Source organism: Lytechinus variegatus, chromosome 15, assembly GCF_018143015.1.
Source record: "Lytechinus variegatus isolate NC3 chromosome 15, Lvar_3.0, whole genome shotgun sequence".
Classification (NCBI taxonomy): Eukaryota; Metazoa; Echinodermata; class Echinoidea; order Temnopleuroida; family Toxopneustidae; genus Lytechinus; species Lytechinus variegatus.
In genome coordinates this window covers 11,872,868-11,892,896 of record NC_054754.1, presented here as the reverse complement: position 1 = coordinate 11,892,896, position 20,029 = coordinate 11,872,868, and the positions used below count along the sequence as shown (strand labels likewise).

At 37.0% G+C, this 20,029-nt stretch overlaps 1 protein-coding gene across 1 annotated transcript in view; it reads right to left on the bottom strand.

Moving 5' to 3' along the window:
* LOC121428447 overlaps window positions 1-18,856 on the bottom strand; it is a 39,466-nt gene extending 20,610 nt beyond the window's left edge. The window contains exon 1 of the mRNA XM_041625059.1: window positions 18,740-18,856. The gene's annotated coding sequence lies outside the window, so the exon portion shown is untranslated. The remainder of the gene's footprint in view (window positions 1-18,739) is intronic.
* Window positions 18,857-20,029: the final 1,173 nt, after the last annotated feature.

Here is a 20,029-nt window from a genome sequence, read left to right as displayed (position 1 = left end):
CCTTTCATAACAGTCTCACAAGGAGTCACCTTAGAATAACCCAAGTGTATAAGATTAGTCACCAGTACCAGTTGCACATTACATGTAGTTAGTCATAACAATGCACTAAACAGAGGCCCTGGTAATGTTGCAGCAATTGCCTTATGTCACAACAACGCATTACTTTCATCTTGGATCAATGTTTGACATCACAATACAACAAATTGTGACTGGGCCTACTGTCAGTGCTCTGACAGCACTAATGATGTTTCAGTGCAGCCGGTACTAGGTGATCACACTTATGCCACAGTCACATTGGCAAAATCGACTCCAGACCAACCAATTCTAGAATGCTAGTTCCAATGACACACCATCAGTCAGTTTTACATCATTTTGTTAATATGACTGTATCGTAAAGTCGGTCTGAGAGGACGCACTGGCCAATGATCCTACATCATCAAATGTCTTCAAAAATAATCTCAAAAGTATGAATCATTACCTTGACCCCTGTCCGATGGATCAATGACTGGATCTCTAATCCAGGCTCAAGGATTAAAGTGGATAATCTAAGCTTAATAAAGGTTCTTGCCCTGAGACAAGGTGTACACTTGTAAGTGTAGATATTTTCCAGTATTGTTCAAGGTTTAGCTTATCACTTAGAGTTGCAACATCTTGTACAGTTTGAACACCAATATATTCATTGGTTGGTGATCAAAGCTTGCTAAATCAATAAATGAGTGTTTGATCAATAGGCCTACCTGTCAACAAAGTTGTCAGATCAGACAACTTCCATTGACTTTGATAGCCTGAAAAGAACAGTTGTCTGACTGTTACCATGGTAACTACCAAATAAAATAGAATTTGTCTGATTAAACGTCTGAAAAGTCCTTTCATGAAATACTCCCCATCATGAGTAGATTGGCGAGAATTCAGGCCCAGTCCTTTACTTGTGTAAAACCTACAATGGAAAATTCAATGAGAACTTGAATTTTAATAGGCTATGAGCAATGTTACCATGGTAATTACATGTGTATCATCAATTATTCAGGTGTTTAGTTGGACCCTTGAAATGGTTAACTAATTTTTGATACAGGAATTACCTGCATTCCCGTGAAGCAAACAAAAGTAAGTAAAATCCAAAGTAAAGAGCAATCAAATTAACGAGAGTAGTAACTAGATATAGACACTACTTGATATGAGTAGCATGAATGCAGTTTGGCCTAATCTCTCACACCTATCTACGCTATAACCCTTCTTCCTATCATATACATTTGAATCACCAGGATTAAAGTGGATACTACTCTTAATCTATTAATCCCTATAAACACATTATAACATTAAAAGAAACTGAACACTTGCTATCTATCAATCCACATATGTAAATTTTTCTGTATTATGAAAGGGAATGTAATAAAATGTAGGACTTCAATGGTAGGTACTTTATTTGTGCTGAACTAGTGTGGAGGGGGGCTCGAAATTCAGAAGTATTAAAAAAAATGGGGGGAGGTAACAATATCCCTCAAAAGATCCCTCTTTTTGCAATTTAATCCTCAAAATAGGAATCCTAAAATTATTGCCACAATAGTTTCAAAGGGTGGGGGCAGCAGACGGCAGTACCCCCCCCCCCCGTCTCCAAAAAAAATATTCAGTAGCAGAAATTGATATAATCACAACACTACGTCAGATACTTGTTGGACCTCCGCAACAACAACGACCCTCTTATATCTCCCCGAAGTTAAGGACCCCTTTATCGCATGCCCCTCTTTAAAGGTTCTCAACACAACAAATCGGTCAGATTAGCCATTATCTTGATCGCCGGGAGGCATTAGTACAGGCCCACTGAAAGGAAGAATGTAGGACAGGAAATATTCATTAGGTTTTTTTCTGGGTGACTATTATGATTCGCTTGATGATAATTTTCTTCTGTAGTTATAACTTAGGGGCACCAAGATCGGGGAGGCATTTACTGTGAATGAAGCTTCCCCTCAAAGTTTTGAAATATGAATGAGTAAGATTACTGCAGAAGTTCAAAGTATCCATGAAAAGGTATCCTTTTCAACAATTCATATATTGTAGGCTACATAATAATAAAAAAATACACCTCTGTGAGTAACTTCACACTTACAGCCATTAGTGTACACAAAAGCAACATCATGATCATGAAACAAATGGCTTATATATTGTACTGAATGAAATCATAAACAAATCTGAACACCAAAATATAAAAAAATATATATATAGGCCTATGCTGCCTCAATCTTCCTGTGAAAGCATTCACTGCTGATGCATATTTTCATTGTTTGTCGGCTACAGTTTGAGTATCCAACTCTGTGAACATTTTTTTTACAGTAAATCAGTAGTAAGTATACCAAGTGAAAATAAGTTACAAGAAATGTTGGAAGAGTAGTAATGTTTTGATTACTTCTTGGAGGGCAGAAAGAATAAAAAAAAGACTTAACTAGACATTCCATTCACCCCTGTACAATCAGAGCAGCCATGTTTGTTGCATTTATCACATCAATTTTTCACACCTTCATGGAAGTTAAACCTAATAGATTAACTAGATCAATAAACGATTACTTAAAATAACTTGAACAACCCTTTACGCCCCCATACTGTCCTTCTCCTTATCGTGAAATTTAGCTTCATGACACTTATTGCCAAAATTTGCAGTTGCCAAAAATATGCCCAAAATACCTTACATTGGCTGAACACTAAAACTGAGAGTAAACTCACAAGCTGCAATTTTATGCTTCATGACTAATAATCACAAGCTTCAATATGCCAATTTAAAGATGTTTCAGTTGTTCGAAAGTCGTATTTAAAACAGCCCAAACTGAACATGAATTCTTTTTCATCATATAAGCATTGACTATACTTGAATGAATTGGGAATGAGGTACTTTTGCCCTTTCTGCATGCCATCTCTTTAATTTTTTAAAAACAATTTTTTTTAATGGCTGATTCCGACATTGGCACTTAATCACGATAAGAGAACAACCTGGTAGAGACTTGACTGACTAAGCAATCCTCAAAGTGAGCCAAGCCTAAATCAACAAGGAGATCCAGATGTGATCTAGCACTACTTTAAGAGAAATGCCAGTAGTTGCAGTAAACGCTGATTTCATAAGAAAGTGTGTAAAACCAGGCTTAATTATCAGAATATCATCGAGGATCTAGATCTGCTACAGTTACATAAACTGAACTTTGTGAAATCTTGAAATCACGCTGAAAAACGTTCACACTAAAGTTCACCGACACAGATAGGCACACGTGGGACAGTGTATTATTATTGCTGGAATAAAGACCCGACGGAAGTGACCGAATCTGCGCTTATTTTGCTTATTTCTCAGCAATTACACAATTTCTCAAAGAATCCTTTGGCACATATTTTTTATTCATAAAAACAGACACTTGGGTGGTCATTATACTAGATTCTGTAAAAAGTCATTTTGAGATCGTTACCAAAACTGGAATTTATCTTTAAATGTGCGTTAATACTCAATGCTAAAATGCAGATAAAACGTTAAGTTTATGGATGAAGGCCCAGTAATGTTTATCGCTAAAATGCTTGAGAAAAGGGAGTAAGACTGGTCTAATTAATTTCTTGAAATGTAGAGTGTACACAAAATAATCAAATGAGCCTGAACACACCCTTACATAACACGGCCTCCTTCCCAATTCTCTCCTGTATCACATCTCAACCACATACATGTAGTAGTATACACACTCACATGACTATAATTACAAAACTAGGATAGGCTTGGAAGGTGAAACATGTCCCTCTGATGCCACGCCCCCTTCCTTGTTACCGACTTACCATTCGCAAGTTTGACAGTTCAGGAGGCAGTGTTGCCATAACAACAAATTTATGTGATAAAGCAGTGGTCTGTTCCCACAACAACATTTTAATGAATCCCCTTCACTGCTAATACAACAAAACAATCAACATTCGTGTTTACTGTCATGGCTGACACTTTGTTTTGGGCATGTTTTTTTATCAAAAACAGTTTTCATTATGAAATATTGGGGAGAGAAAAAAAAATTGTCTCTAATCTCTAAACATAATATCTCCTTGGGTTTGGTTTTTATAGATCATGCAGAAATCTCACTTTAAACATTGAAAAGAATTTTTTTTTTTTTGGGGGGGGGGGGGGTTCCTCCACCCCAAATCACATATCCTGAAATCACAGCTAGAATCACAGATTTAAAAATCTGAAGTAAACAGATCCTTTAAAAGGTGGGCATGACTAAATTTTAAATCTCATAACAATTTAAGTTACGATTGAAGTGACGGTGACTGCCCTATATCTATAGACCTGCATGGGTGGAATTTTGCGATAGCACAAGAACCTGGTCAAAGTTTAATGCGGTATATCAAGAAGAGGTCAATTTCCCTCGTAGGAAAATTGTAGGAAATAAGGTCAATTGGGTCTATCCATTGGCTATCCATTAAATTAGCAGACCTATATGTGCCTGAATTGGAAATCTGTAAAAAATCTTCACTTAATTTGAATTTCTAGACCCATCTTCTATCAAAATTCATTCAAAATCTGTATCAAGCCATTGTACAATGGTCAACAGACTCTCAACCTAGGTAAATCCCAGAAGGTGATCCAGAGTTAAAGCTTGTGTATAGTTTTGGTAAATCCACCAAAATGCACCTATCACTATTCCAATTCATTGCTAGCTAATATGAATGGATATGCCCTATAACAGTTATGATGTGGAGGATATGAAATGAAAATGTGTTTTACATGATAAATTTTGCGATTTTACATGGAAATGTAACTTGATCGGGTCACCCGATCAAATTAAAGTATCTGTGTGTTTTTGTCTTTCAATTAAATCCTATTCCAAATCATGGAATGGGCTGAAACTTTCAAGATATGTTCTTTGTCTGTAACTTTTGGATATCTAATCACTAAATTTATAAGATAAGTGCTTGAATGCCCATTTTTTTAATTTAAAACAAGTATCGCTGAGAGAGGGCGCTATATATCCAAGATTTGAATATTTGAAATTTTCTCAGAGAAGTGCAGTTGGAAAAATATCTAACGGTCTCTACGCTTCAGTAAGACTGTCATATTAGATGATATTCGATTATCAATCACATTATTGACCCTTTACCAAAGCTATACACAGGCTTTAACACTTCATCAAAGAGTTAATGGTCTGCATACTATCTTTTAATTTGCACATTCTGGTATAACACTAATTTAATTATTAAATTGGTCACTCTATACTTGAGTATGGGTTCAAGAGGGGGGGGGGGGGGGGGGGGGATAGAGCCAATAGACCAGTTCGTAATTACTTCATGGGCAATTTTGGTCGAATGACCTTTCATTTCTTTCATCATGATAGGCAAATTTCAAAGCAAGATATTATGTAAGCTTGCCTTACATAGCAGGATGAAGAAATTGAATAGACCAGGTGACTAGAATAGCACACTAATGAACACTTAATGAAGGTATTTGTTGCATTCCTACTTTGAATGCATATCTTAGCATGTTGCACAATGTACTTGACAAACTGAAATACCAGTCGTTCGTGGAAGCATTGTTGTTTTTTGTGGATGTAAATGAAAACGACAATTCAAAAGAATATATGAATAACCAAGACATCAAAGTTGGTGCTTATCTCATTAGATTTTAAAGCACCATGTCACTTTAGTACAAATGACCTTCTTCTGATCATGCGTAGAATCTTTTGATCATGCGCAGAAAGGAACTACGAACTGGCTTATTCGATAGTTACTATAGTGAAAGTCAGACACCCGTGCTTCGCAGCAAATGAAAAAATAAAAACTTGTCAGATCTCACAAGTTGTCAGATGGAATTCAAAGCAACGATGAAAAACTCAACATGCAACAGACAGGCAACAAACAGCAATAAAATATGAAGTGGATTGGACTTCTTATCATGAGAAACATCATCGTCGTCACCGTCGTCGTCATCATCATCATCACCACCACCACCACCACCACCATCATCATCATCACCATCACCATCATCATCATCACCACCACCATCACCACCATCATCATCATCACTAGCTTTGTCACCACCATTCATATCATCCTCATCATCAACATAATGATAATCAACCACTTTATGCCCATCCTCCTTATCTGCCCAATCTTCATCTTCCTCCTCCTCCTCCTCATCATCCGCAGCATCAACAGCTCCATCATCATCATCATTATTATCATGTTCTTTTCCTATCAGTAACATTCTATCACTATCAGCCAGCCCTGACTATAAATGCAAAAACAGGTCAGATATGACAAAGGTCCTATCGGGTTACTCAAATAAGATGAGGGGAAATCCTAATTTTAGGATGTTACTCTTATGCATCTAATTGGAATACCTGTCACGTTTAAGGTCACATCGATACTTAATGTGTGTCTGAATGGAATTTATCATGATCCATATACACGTATACTGATGTTTATAAAGATACACACTAGTAAATAGCATAATTTTACTTGAAACTTTTAATTTGGGTAAATTTATATATGATTCCCCCCCAATCTCCCCTATTCTCCATTTCTCCTCCCTACTACTCTCTTCTATCTCCCACCCCCTGCTCTTTCAATTTTATACAGACCACCTCCTTACCCCCTCTGAGTCATTTGGTGAACATCCCACATTCATGTCACATGAGCGCTGATTGTTCCCTATTTTTGCAGGCACAGTGACTCAGAGGTAGACAAACAGTAGAGTGACAAAAAGGTTCCTGGTTCAAAGCTCGGTTACACTGTTTCATTAAAATGGTATTAGACCCCATTCTCATTACAGCCCTAAAACTAGTTTGCTGGAAACCAGTTTAGTGTAAACTAGTGTAACATGTAATGGGAATGCTCAAAGCGGTCTTGGTAGTGATCTTCCAAACTAGTTTGGAAAACCACCTAGCGATGTGGTTGTCAAGACTGCTGTGCCCCGTTCTACTGGAAGCGCTCTTCAATTTTAGGAGCGCTACTCCTCACAATGTGTATAGAATGCCTAAGCTGCAGTTTCCAATTTCTCGCAAAATAGTTTCCCTACTGAGAGCATTCCCATAGCAACAAGACTGCTTTACATGAAGTGGTTCTGAAAACCATTCCAGGAGATGGTGATGAGAACGCTAGCAAAGCAATCTCCAAACTGATGTTCTAAACTAGTGTAAGAGAAACCAGTTCAAAAAAGGGATACTGAAAAATGGTCCTATTGACTCAAATCCTGATTGCTATTGTATTGCTATTGATGTGTCATCAGTCCCTCAAAGAAACCAAAAATTTCTGAGCAACAATGCCCAACTTTGGCAAAAAGAAGCAAGTGACACATCAGTCAAATATGAGTTATTGCTGTTTCTGAAACACCCTTTGTATCTTGCATGTTCAGGCAAAATTTGGGGAAGAAATGATCGTTCTATGGAAAGATATTGAAGAAGATATGCTGTTAAATGACATGTAAATGATGAACACACATTGCTCATTTACAGTAAATTATAATTTTGTAACTTGCTTCCTTTTGCCAAAGTACTGAACAGTGTGAACATGCCCCCTAGCTGCACCTCCAGAGTCATTAGGTTAAGAACACATGTTCATGTCAAGCGCACATACATTGTTCTTCATGTTCGCACTGGGAGCTGACACGTGTTGACTCACATCCTGAACACCTAAATGCCAATGTCAGGTCCCCTGTGATGTTGATTGTTCTGTACATCCTGCCTGCCTGCCCCCAAATGAGACCGTTTTTCTCAGATTATTCCCAGCCATTTTACACCCCTATTTGCAGATTTAGCCCCCTATTGCTATCTAAATCAATATACATGTAGCAAACAGGCAAAGTTTAGGTAAAACATACATCCAATTTTTTTTAGCTAATTGTGTAGATTGATAAAATTGTAAATTTATTTGTGATGGCTGCACTTATCCAATTCAGCTTTCATTCATTTAAATACAAGCAACTAACTCAGAGCTACTAAGTATAATTCCCAGCTCATCTAATAAGGAAAGAAGAAAATGTTGTTAGACAAAGTGGGTGAATGAAGGAACAAGAAAAGGTTCTAACTCAAATGGGATCTGACCAATTGGACATTAAAGGTATTGTTTTGTGAGCAGCCGATTTAAAAAATTCTCAAACCAAGATGAAACATGTGTACTAGTGCATGTATTAGAACTAATAAACCCTGAAAACAACCATTATTGAGAATGAAAAGCTTAAACTACAAGGCAAACCCCGATTTTGTAAATAGGCGTCTTATAGACGCCTAAATAGTACACATAAGTGTATGGGATGAAATTCAGATGGTGTTTCCGGTCACTTTATATTTCAATTTTTGAAGCACTAAATAATTATTTTCGAACGCAATTTTTTCTGGGCTTCATTTTTGTAACATATCACAGACACAGGTGACAAGTGTGACCTTCTAGCTCAGATTTTTTAAAAGTCAAACCAATGTTAACCAATCACTTTAAACCATGTGGAATTAGACCAAATGGCCATTAGACCAACCGGGGCTAGACCAAAGGTCATTAAATCAAGTGGAATCTGACCATGTAGACATTGGACTAAATGGGAATAGACCAAGTAGCAACTCAGTGCGAACAAGGCAGCTAGCAGCAGCTCTAGAGTCATTAGATTAAGAACCCTTGATGGATATTAGACCAAGTGGGTTTAATGGACATTATTAGCTGCAGTAGGATCTGGGGCCCGTTGCAGAAAGAGTTGCAATCAAACGCAACTCTAAAAATAATGCGCAACTTGATTTTCAGCCAATCAACAGCGCGCATTTTGGACTTGCGATTGATTTTTTGACTTGCGTTTAAACGCAACTCTTTCTGCAACGGACCCCTGGCCATGTAGACATTAGACCAAGTGGAATGAGACCAAGTGGCAATTCAAAAAACAAGGAGACCTGAACAACGTGATGATAATATGGAAGGAATGGAGCTAATAATCAGATGCATAATATTTCCTCATCTGAATACTGGATGACATCTCCCAAAGTAAAGATTGATGGCGGCTCCAATGAGGGGTAAGAAAATCTGATGATAGATGGTAGATGGGGTGAGGGAGGAGGAAGAGAGAGGGGATGCATGGCATGTGGGTTTATTCCCTATCTCTGATTGCTATCAGAGGTGTCATAAATATTCCATCAAGCAGACGCTATCTGAAAATCAGAATGCATAATTTCAAAGATAAACATGGTTTGTGTATTTAAATACATCTGTTTATTATATACACCTACGTATTTGGTGATTTTTTCTCATTTTTTTAACTTTTCATCAAGTAATTATTTTTTCATTCACTTAACTATTCATTTTATCATTTCATTTGCTTATCAATATATAATTCATTTATCTATTATTTTAATCCATTCAATTGATTAAAGTGTATGAAATAAATCTAAAATTAAGGACCGATTTTATTAAAAAAGGAACGTTCCTGATACAAAAATTATCTAAAAATGCAGAACTCTAAATCTACAGAATGTGTAGGCAAAGAACAGCAGGACTATTCCTGGGTTTGAACCCAAGACCTTCACATCCAAATCATGTACTCAAACCACTAGACTATAATATACTTGAACTTGAAGTAAAGGAACAGTGAAATAGCAACAGAGTGCATGACTGACCTATAACCAGGACAAGATCACAGGAAAGTTGCTCAATTTCATCCATAATCGACAGTAAAAATCTTGACGGACTGGAAACGGTGTAAAAATGCACTCTCTGTTGGAGATGCTAAGTGGGAAGAGGAGGAAACAGGATATTTGAAATTCATGACAATCTCACTTTTTAAACTAGCTTTTTAAGGATGGGCAAACGCGGCCATCACAAACGACAGAATGCTGAAGGATAGCCGTGACGAAGGGACACACTAGAAGAGAAAAACGTGACAAAATGACAGATAACAGGAGAAAGGGACGAGTTCATTGGCGTTCAGTTTAGGAAAAGACGTGCCATTTCATCTGAAGGTCCTGTTGTAAGGTATATAAATTTACTCCTGGAAATTCATAGCCATTTTAGCACCAAAGTTGTTGAAAACAAACACAAGAAAATTTAGTAACAGCACTAGAAGTTTGTAAAATTGTTGGTACAAAGTCCTGAACAAACATATTTTTCTCTTGAATTGATAAATTAAAAAAAAAGGATTACTGTTGAATTGCAATTAGCAAATGAACTGATTACCATTAATAAAAAGATAATTAATACAAGAAATATGAATCGGACAATACTTCATAATACTTTTAATGAATTGGACAAAAAATGCCAATCCTTATAATCCTTGAATTGACTGTCAATCCTTGAATTTGTATCTGCTATACATTACTTTGTGTTGCGTTTGAATGGGAAAGAAACAAAGAATTTAGTTGAAATAAATTGAACTGACAATACTTTAAAAGGTGTTGTGCTTGCTAGATGTATTTTCTCTGCCTGTTTGTTCATCCATTTCTCTCCTTTTTTCTATATGTCTAATGTACGTCTCCAACTATCACTCTTTCCAGTCAGCCTATACATCTGTCTTATTTGTCTACCTAATGCCCCCTCTCCGTCTCAAATATATAATTTTATCTATTTGCCCCTCTATTTGGTCCATATATCTCCCGACTCTAACTTATTGTTTCTCCATTTCTATTTGCTTCATTTCAATTTGTAAATCTCTTCTCCCAAATATACCTCAATCTCGGAGACTGCAGTTTGCGAGAGGTAATACTCTCCCCAATATGCATCAAGGGAGCATTTCATCAAACAATAGGTCAGGGATTTCCACTGACAACAGTTACAAGCTACTGAAATCCTTGGATCTGATTGGCTGAGAGCTAACTTGCCAGCTGAAAATCACTAACAGGATACTTCATGAAACTCTCCCCCTGATCTGTCTTTGTTGACAAGGATCAAGTATTGAAGAATGACGTCAAACTGTCCGAGGCATTTCACTTTTCATTAGAATGTGATGCTTTATTTACTTCCGACCAGGTCATTCGTTTCTGTAGCACCTGGATAAGGATCTTGTTTCATGAAAATGTTTAATAATAGCGAGCTTGTGATAACTGTTAAAAGCTACTGAAATTGTAGGATATTAATGGCTGGTAGCAATTTTTCAAAGAAATTTTGTATCTATTACTGAAAAATGCATTTTTGAAACAGGACTCGGGATGCTGGCACCAATATATGTTAAATGTGAATGCAGTCACTTTGCAGTCTATTCTTTCCTTGTCTCTCTCTTTCTGTCTGTCTCTGTCAATCTGTATCTCTTTCACTCCCACCTTCTATCTACCTCTCTTCTTCTCTGTCTACCTCTTTCTTGCTCTCTGTCTCTCTATCTCCTGCTCCCTCTTACGTCTCTTTTAGCTTCTTCACCTAGCTTTAGTCTGCAAGCACAGACCCTGATTGAAACTTTGATCAACAAGTGTGTCTCTACGCAAAGACTAGCTTTATACAAAACTTGCTGTGCACGAGAGGGCCTTCAGTACACAAGGCATGAGTAGGCTGCAATTCAGACCCTTTATTCGAGTGAAGGGTTTGCACAACAGACTAACCTAGCTTCTGTACCTGCAAATTTCCTCTAATTTTCCGCCAAGTTGATAGCACAAACCACCGTGGTGCATATTTTGCTTTGCCGTGAAAGTTGTCACGTTCAGCATTTCCTCATAAAAAAATCCACAGCTAGGTTCATTAAGGAGTGAAGGAAGGGGAGTAGGACAGTGACTTCAGGAAGATGTCAATAATACAGATCTAAAAAAAAATACTTCAGAAGAAAATTAATACTATAATTGAGTTTTCCACTCTAACAAATTAAATGACTGAATGCCAGAAGGCTACAGACAAATATGATATTCTGAGAGTTTCAACCATTGATTTCCATGGTTTGGAATAGGTATTATATCAACCTGAAAACAAAACAAAACATGCATGCTTTTTACAGGAGATTTCTGATACCTCACATTGTACAATTCACCACTGGTACACCGCCCGCATATGTGGCATTTAAGCTACCGTAACTGAAACTTTGAAATGTCATAACTTTCTTGTTTCAAGTGCGATTTTGATGAACTTTTCAGCGTTATACTTACTTGATTTTTCTCTGAATATTTTAAAATCAATATGACTTGACCTTCAAGTAGGTTGGAATAATGCAACGAATGGATCACACAGTGAACACATTACTTTCGGTATATTATAATCAATACTGAGTCTTTCTTACTCAAGAGTGGATGCTACGTTTGTGAATGTATTTTCATCGTGAACTTGTTGTTACATGAATGATGTATGACTGTGCAAATTCCTTCAAATGTTACAACCGCTGTGATCTTTTTTCATCAGACACTTGTATAGATGCATTTTCATGAAAATTCATGAGAGACATCACCAACGTTTCATCTCTTCATCTCCAGCAAAACGTGGAATATTCACTTGGTTTTTAAACCGCAATGAATCAATTGACAATCCCTCAAACTTGTCCTCGGTAAACAAACCTTATTCAGACTAAAAGTTATTTCTTTAGCAGCGTAACGGTGGACAAAGAGACTTTCAATAGTATGCTGCATATATTAATAATAGCAATAAACATTATACATGTGAGAATCATTCAAATGCAAAGTTAAGAAAGTAATTCACAAAATAAAGCCAACCATTGTCATTTCACATCTGGGCCCCGTCTTACAAAGAGTAACAATTGATCCAATCAATCCTAACTCTATGGAAATCCATCAGTGTCATAATTTTTCTACAGGAAATGTGAAAAATGTCATTTGTAAACAGAAAAGAACACACAAACGTCTTGTCATGAAATCAATGAATTTATGGATATACATTCATATCCAGAAATTTTTGTGAATAAACATGCATTTTGTATGTTGACTTTGCTGGCTTTCCATAGTTGCGATTGATCAGATCAATCACAATTCTTTGTAAGACAGGCCCCTGGTTTGCTTTAATGTGCAGCAATAATTCTAAAAAAAATAACTTTTGTGAATGCCTACTAAAACACAAAGTTCTTTCTCCACTACACCTATATAACAGGGTATAGGGCTTTCAATGGCCAGCTAAATATCCAGCTTCTACTCTATACACCATTTTTAATGCTTTTTGATCATTTTTTATGCCTCCCCTTTGCACATGTTGTGTTTTGCTCCTCTGAATGAGCTGCCAGTGACCAGATTTATCCTCATCTCCTGCTAATGGGGGTTGATAAAGATGTTCACACATACTTAAAATATCAACTGATTTCAATTGATCATCCCCTCCAAATTGTCACTGATTATTGATTGAGACCTGTTTACACTGCCAGGGATTGATAAAGAGGGTTTGGTTGATGAAGCAGTAGCAAATTTGATCTTTTGTTTTAAGTTTGAACCTATGACAAAAAATTGAAACAATTAAGACTGAATTTCAATACACATGCAAGTTTCTCTACAGGTACTAGAGAAAGTGTGATAAAAAAAGGGGTTGTGCACATCATACAGGCTCAGTCATCAAGTCTGTAACAGTGCCTTCTGATACTGGCAGTGGTAAAAATGTCTTCATCTACAGCTGAAAGTGAATCGGTGATGCTGGATCCCTGTCCAAAATGCCATGTTTACAGAGCCACTAGAACAGGAGGAAAGCTAGGAGATGAACAAATATTGACCTTTTAAGGCACCAAACCAGATAGTACATTTCCAATTATGGAGAGCAAGAAGGCGGTATATAATGTACTTTAACAGGGATGTTACATCCTTTTAGCACCATTGAGATGGTTTGTTTGCAGAAGTTCAACATGGAAAGTCCCCATCATTGAATCTTTGCTCTAGGTTGTGTTGTTGATTCAAGTGAACCTGACCGACCTTGAAAAGTGCAGGAATTTTCATTTGGAATCAGATGTTTATATGGATGCGGCGTCGATGTCGCACAAAATGATACTCAAATTCAAAATGGATGAATGTTTAAGACTGTCAACATACAGGGTTGAATTCAATCATCCCCTATCATGCATCTTTTAATGGACCATTTTATTTCAAATTCAGACTCCAAATGAGAGGAAAAAAAACTTGAAACCAACCAGATCATTTACTTTTATAAAGATGAATTCCTAATACATGTACTGTAATTCAAAATGATCGGTAGGATGCGAAAGATATTGTATGTTTGATTTTGCCAGCGCCATAATGAGGCTGCGATGAATGCAAGGAATGCTCCCCAGGGAGTGGAAATTGTTCTCTTTTCGTGCAGGATTGAAATGAATATGCTGTAACGCGCTTTGAGCCATTCTGGGAAAAGTGCTTTATAAAAATTGGCTATTATCACACGAAAATAACAATTTTCTTTTTAAACAAATATGCCTACTTTTCAGAATATTCAAATTTTCTTAGATATATATATATGTAATATTGAGTTTCCAGTTATTACTTCTTTTATACCACATAACAACATAAAGGAATAAGTGTAAGATATTCTTGACTTCATATTATAGATATTGAGTCTGCTAAACAAGACTATTAAGAGGTTAGCATTCTATCCAATTTTGAATCGATTTGAGCAGACCAAACTTAATATTTGCCCGGGAATTCCAAGGGGTGCGTGGCTACTCGACCTGCTCCCTGTTGAACGCCCAATATCACTGCATGATATCAATTCAGAGCACGACCAAATCTAATGAATTGATTGGGTTGTCAAGGCAATAGACTTGTAAGTGCAACTTTCATACTCCATTCGCCCTGAGACTATTTCTGATCCGGACATGTCGGACTCACATGGTTTATCTACCCTTTTTTGATGAATTGTCCCACCTGATATAATCTATGCTGGGTTCAACCCAACATCCAATGTGTTGAGATTGCATCCCTGATAGCGCCTTGGCATAGGCGGGACATGAATAATTACACAAAGGCATGAAAACTTAACCCGAGGGGCATAGGGTATGGAGTTATCATTTCTACAACTCATGGATAATTCTTTTGTCTGGAGCCACCACCAACAATAGGTGGTTTCAGACCGCCTCAAAGTTCGTCAGTTCCAGGTATTCTCTGATTGGGAAATTTACCCCGATCAGAAAATACCAGGTATTTTGGTAATGTGAAAGCAAATTACGCGTAATTTCCCCGAAAGAAAATACCCGCTAAATAGTAGGTACTTGGCGAAATTACGAGAACTTTCGTGGGGATTTTTCCAAGGTCGCAGGTATTTTGGCGATGTGAAAGCAAATTACGGGAACTTTTAGCCCAGCGTGTCGTTGGGCGCGGCGGAGTGGGTGGCTGCTGGGATAGTGAATTTGAATCTCGCGCCTTGCCTGCTTATCAGACCATACTGCGCATGCTCGTAACTTCGGGAACTTATCCCGAAGGGTATGTTTTGGGGCGGTGTGAATGCAGGAATAATTAATGGGTAGTTTTTAGCCAAAAAAGTTCTTGTAATTTAACGGGGATTCTTGTGATCGAGGCAGTTTGAAACCACCTATTGAGTGTAACGCAAGATGACAAGGGAGAGTTTAGAAGTGTACCGTACAAGTAATAATCCAATTTGATTAATGTGATATCTCCCCCAAGAATACTTCACTTCATTCACATTTCTTGTAATCGAATGACAATATTTGACTGAACAATAGATCAATTTCTTCTTCATCAAACTTACATTCATTTATTCATTTATCCATTCACTGATTCATGAATACATTCATGTAACCATAAATATAAACATGTTGTTATCATTCACATTATTATTCTATTGTGTTGTATCAAATTACAATATTTGTGTACCATGTAATTGAATTTCTCTAATTCATATAAAGGTCTATTCTTTTTTTAATCGATTTCCAACAATCCATCCATCCATCCATCCACCCACTCCTCCTTTAACCCATCCATCTTTCCATCTCTCCACCATTAAGCCACTTACTGGTCATTTGTATGATTGACAATTGGTTGATTCATCCATTTATATAAATCCATCCCAAATGGTCTCATTATTGATGCACTGCAGATGACTACTTAGAAAACTAAAGGCTAACCCCTAGGTTTAGCCTATTTGCTGCTTTACATTATTTTTTTATTCTATGAATGTTGTTAAGTATATCATCAGAACTATCAATGAACATTTTCTTGCTCCATCCATACCGAGACTGTATTTAAAAAAAACAACTTATATCAGTCCTCTCACTCAATCATCCATCCGTCTGTCCATCAGCCCGGCTGCCCGTCCGCCCGCACACCCACCCTCCACCCACCCCCCACCCACCCACCCCATCCATCCATCCATCCATCCACCCCATCCATCCATTATTCCATTCATCTATCCATCTAATCACTCACTCAATCAATCACTCATTCATCATTGACCCATTTCTTATCCAATTATACCTTTGTCTGAATGTTGGACACTTATTTATTATGATTTTGTTCTCACCTTCATTTTTAGAAAGAAGGTATTAACCTTAAACTGACATTTTAAAGACAGAATTCATTCATTCATTGCAGTTGTATACATCTCAGACATATCTTTTAATCTTATATATTTTCATTCACTGGCCCATTTCTTATTTCCATTCTCTCCTTGCCTATACATGCAACAAACTATGTTAACAAAATTATCACAAAACGTTTCCAACTCCATCCATTTTAAAATGAGGTTTCTGATACCTGTGAATAATCAAATCACTCATTCTCTATTTTTGTAGGTTGGTCGATTGCATTGTGTAGAGATATATTTATTTCTCTATCCACCCACCCATCTAACATTATCATTATCCACTGACCCATTTTTTTTTACCAATATCTTACCCTAATCTCTCTTTGTAGGCATGTTGGGAAATACTTTCTAAGAATTTCCAGCAGGCAATTCACACTTCTAAACATGGAAGAGGTAGGTTTAATGCCTGAAACTGATTCAATGAATGTCTCTGCATGGGTTACTGATGCGAACTCAAATCTAATCAATACCTCGGAATGGAAATGAGATGGCCCCATTCACATGTGAATCTTAAGTCATTCATTCTCTTAATGTTGTGAGACTGATTCAATAAGTGTCTCTGCATGTGGTACTGAAGCAAACTCGAATAAATTCAATCTACATGTAAGAATAGAAATGAGATGCCCCCATTCACATGTGAATGTTAAGCCATAGAAACACAATGGAGAAGCAATGCCTAAGAACTCAAATGGATTATCTATCTTGTTTAAATTATAAGAAAGCATACAAATACAATGGTAGATATGGGAATATGATATCATATTCACATGGTAATACAAGGGTTATAAAATTCTTTAAAAAGAAATCGCTGCATGAAAATCAAAATCACCATAAGAAAGTTGGATATTACAGTCACTGATTGAAAGCTCATTACAACAGATGAGTATTATCTCATTATTAAAAAAAAACCAAAAAACGGCAGATCTTACCACTTTTCTAGATTTTGATTGGCTAAGAAGAACAGCTGTCTGACTGTTACTACATTATTACCGGTAACTAATCCTTGGTGCATGTTTCATAAAGCCGTTCATAAGTTAGGAATTACTTTAAAGTGGCCAACCATTCATTCATTCTTGTGCTAAATTCATACATCCCTCTGTAGCTGTTCTGGTTGTGCCTAAAGGTGTGCGTCACTTCGCCAACAACTCTATGAAACACCAACCCCCGGAAGCCTTTTTATGAATTTGCATTTAACATAGACAGGTTACAAAGCCTTTTTACTCTGCAGATTAACTCAATCAAAATGCATCCACGAGCCACTTCTTGTTATCCCAATGCAGGGAATTTTTTTTCTGGGGCTACTTTTGAGCTCACCCGACCAAATTTGCCACATTTTATAAAACTTTAGATTGGACCATATGTGAATTTCAGGGGCTCTTTTTTTAGTTTTCCTTTGGCTCTGTAAGGCATTTCGGGGGCTCGCCCCGAGCCCCCATGTAATTTTTTCCCTGTCCCAATGTGAACATGGCCACCACAAGGTGGAATGCTCATCCATCTGTACTAACAAGTCTGCTTCTCCTTGTGTTTGAGGAGATCTTTCAGCTCAGCCATCAAATTCAATAAGAGCTGCCATGTATAAACATTCCAATGAACTAAACCTTCATAATGTACTAGAGAGAGTTGAAGCTTTTGATGGGCATCTAATAAATAGCTGAATTATAGCTGTCTGATCTCGAACGTCTCTGATGGATGGTCAGATATAGAATGGAAACCAAGGTCTTAATGTCATACTCAGTCTATGTCTAGAGAAAAGGGTCTGCTTTGAGATCTCACACTTTAGGCTTAAATTTGAAAAAAATCATAACTATGTGAGCATTCTTTTGAAGTAAATCTTTCTGTTGTAAGTCAAGATTTGCAGGTTTTACAACACATATCACTGATGGGTGAAACATAGTCATCTGAGCTTGAACAACACTGAAGGATGGTCAGATAATGGGAGTATAAACTATACACCCAGCTCTAAACATTATACTTGGATTTCATCCAGTAAAGTAGATCTGCTTTAGGGAAATCTCAGCTAAAACTTCAAATAAAAAAAGGACTTTCATGTGTAAACGTTCATTTCCAACAAATCCCTCTGTGTCCTATATCAAGAAATTAAAACTCATTCAAAAAAGGGAGTTTTACAGGATATGGGCTCAAATGGAGAAAAAAAAATTCACAGAATAAAGAGTATAAGAATTTTGAAAAGAGGATGAACGAGTGCCTTAGTTATAGGAGAGAGTAGAGCAAACTTGAAGAAAAAGTTCCCAAGAATAATTTTGATATGTGAGTAAAATCATTTGAAACATCAGGCATTGACAATAAATGGGAAATCTCTCTTTCTTACCTTCCTGTGTGATTTGAATACATTGCACTTGAATACGTTGGTTTGGCCATCCCTGGCGATGTAACTGAAGATCTTGAGATCTTGGGAATCGTGTGATACATAAAATACTCTGAAATATGAATGAAAACAGAATACTTTCGCTTTAAGTTTTGAAAATAAAATTTACATAACATGAATAATGAAATTGATTTTAGAGCAAGATACAATAACAAAAATCTAATATGACTTTTATAGGAAAATGAGTAAGTCTAAACATGAATTTCTAATGTTTGACTACCTGGAGACCTTGTTAGGGAAAATAAGTGTAAATTTAATTATAATTTTTTCCTCGTACACATGGATAACTGGAACTGCATATCCAGTATGAAATATTGATTTTGATTACAAACTTTTAAACCAAATCTTGTTCTTCAAATAATCTCCCTACTAAAATCCCCTATTCCCTATAGATACTGTCTTTTCAAATTTTCCATGATTTTCCTCCCATTCTCTTGTTCTCATCACCACACCTTTTCTGGGGGCCCTCGTTTCACAAAGGACTTGCAACTGTTGTATCTTTGCCATTATGGCAACTACCATGGTAACCATTATGGCAAAGTTACAACAGTTGCAAGTCCTTTATGAAACAGGGGCCCCTGGTCTATTTCTACTCTCTGTCTCTTTCCTCTGTTTCTTGCTTTCATTTCGATTTTGGTTCTCTCTGTGTCTCTTTTACAATTTTTTTCTTTCTCAGTCTCTCTTTTCCTTCCTCCTTGTCTGTCTTCTCCTGACTGTCTTCCTCTCTCTTACTTGTGTTGTTTTTCTCTCTGCATGTGTCTCTCTTATTCTCTCTGTATTCTTTCCTCTTTTTCTTTGGCTTACTTTAATCTCTTTCTCTCTCTCTCATTACCACCACCTCTTCTCAACCGTGCTTTATTACAGGAAACATAAAGGCAAGGCTAATCTGAGGTCTGACATTCCATTAATATTTCAACAGGCAGGAAAATTGAAGGTCCTGATCAGCAAGTGAGTACAGATGTGGACCACAGCACCATTCACACGTCCCTTGGTGCCGGTAATCTCCTCACGCAAGACATACCTGGGAGATGCGTTCATACAAGAATCATGAGTACAGATGAGGACTACAGCAATGTTCACACGACCCATGGTCCCACTAATGTTCTCTGAAGGAACCCCCCCCTTCCATTTGCAATTAGGGGGCATGGGATATCTGAAGCTAGCATTTTATTACAATTTTGTGGATGTTGGTAAGTTATTTGTGAGGTGTGATGTACACAACCCACTGAGAGA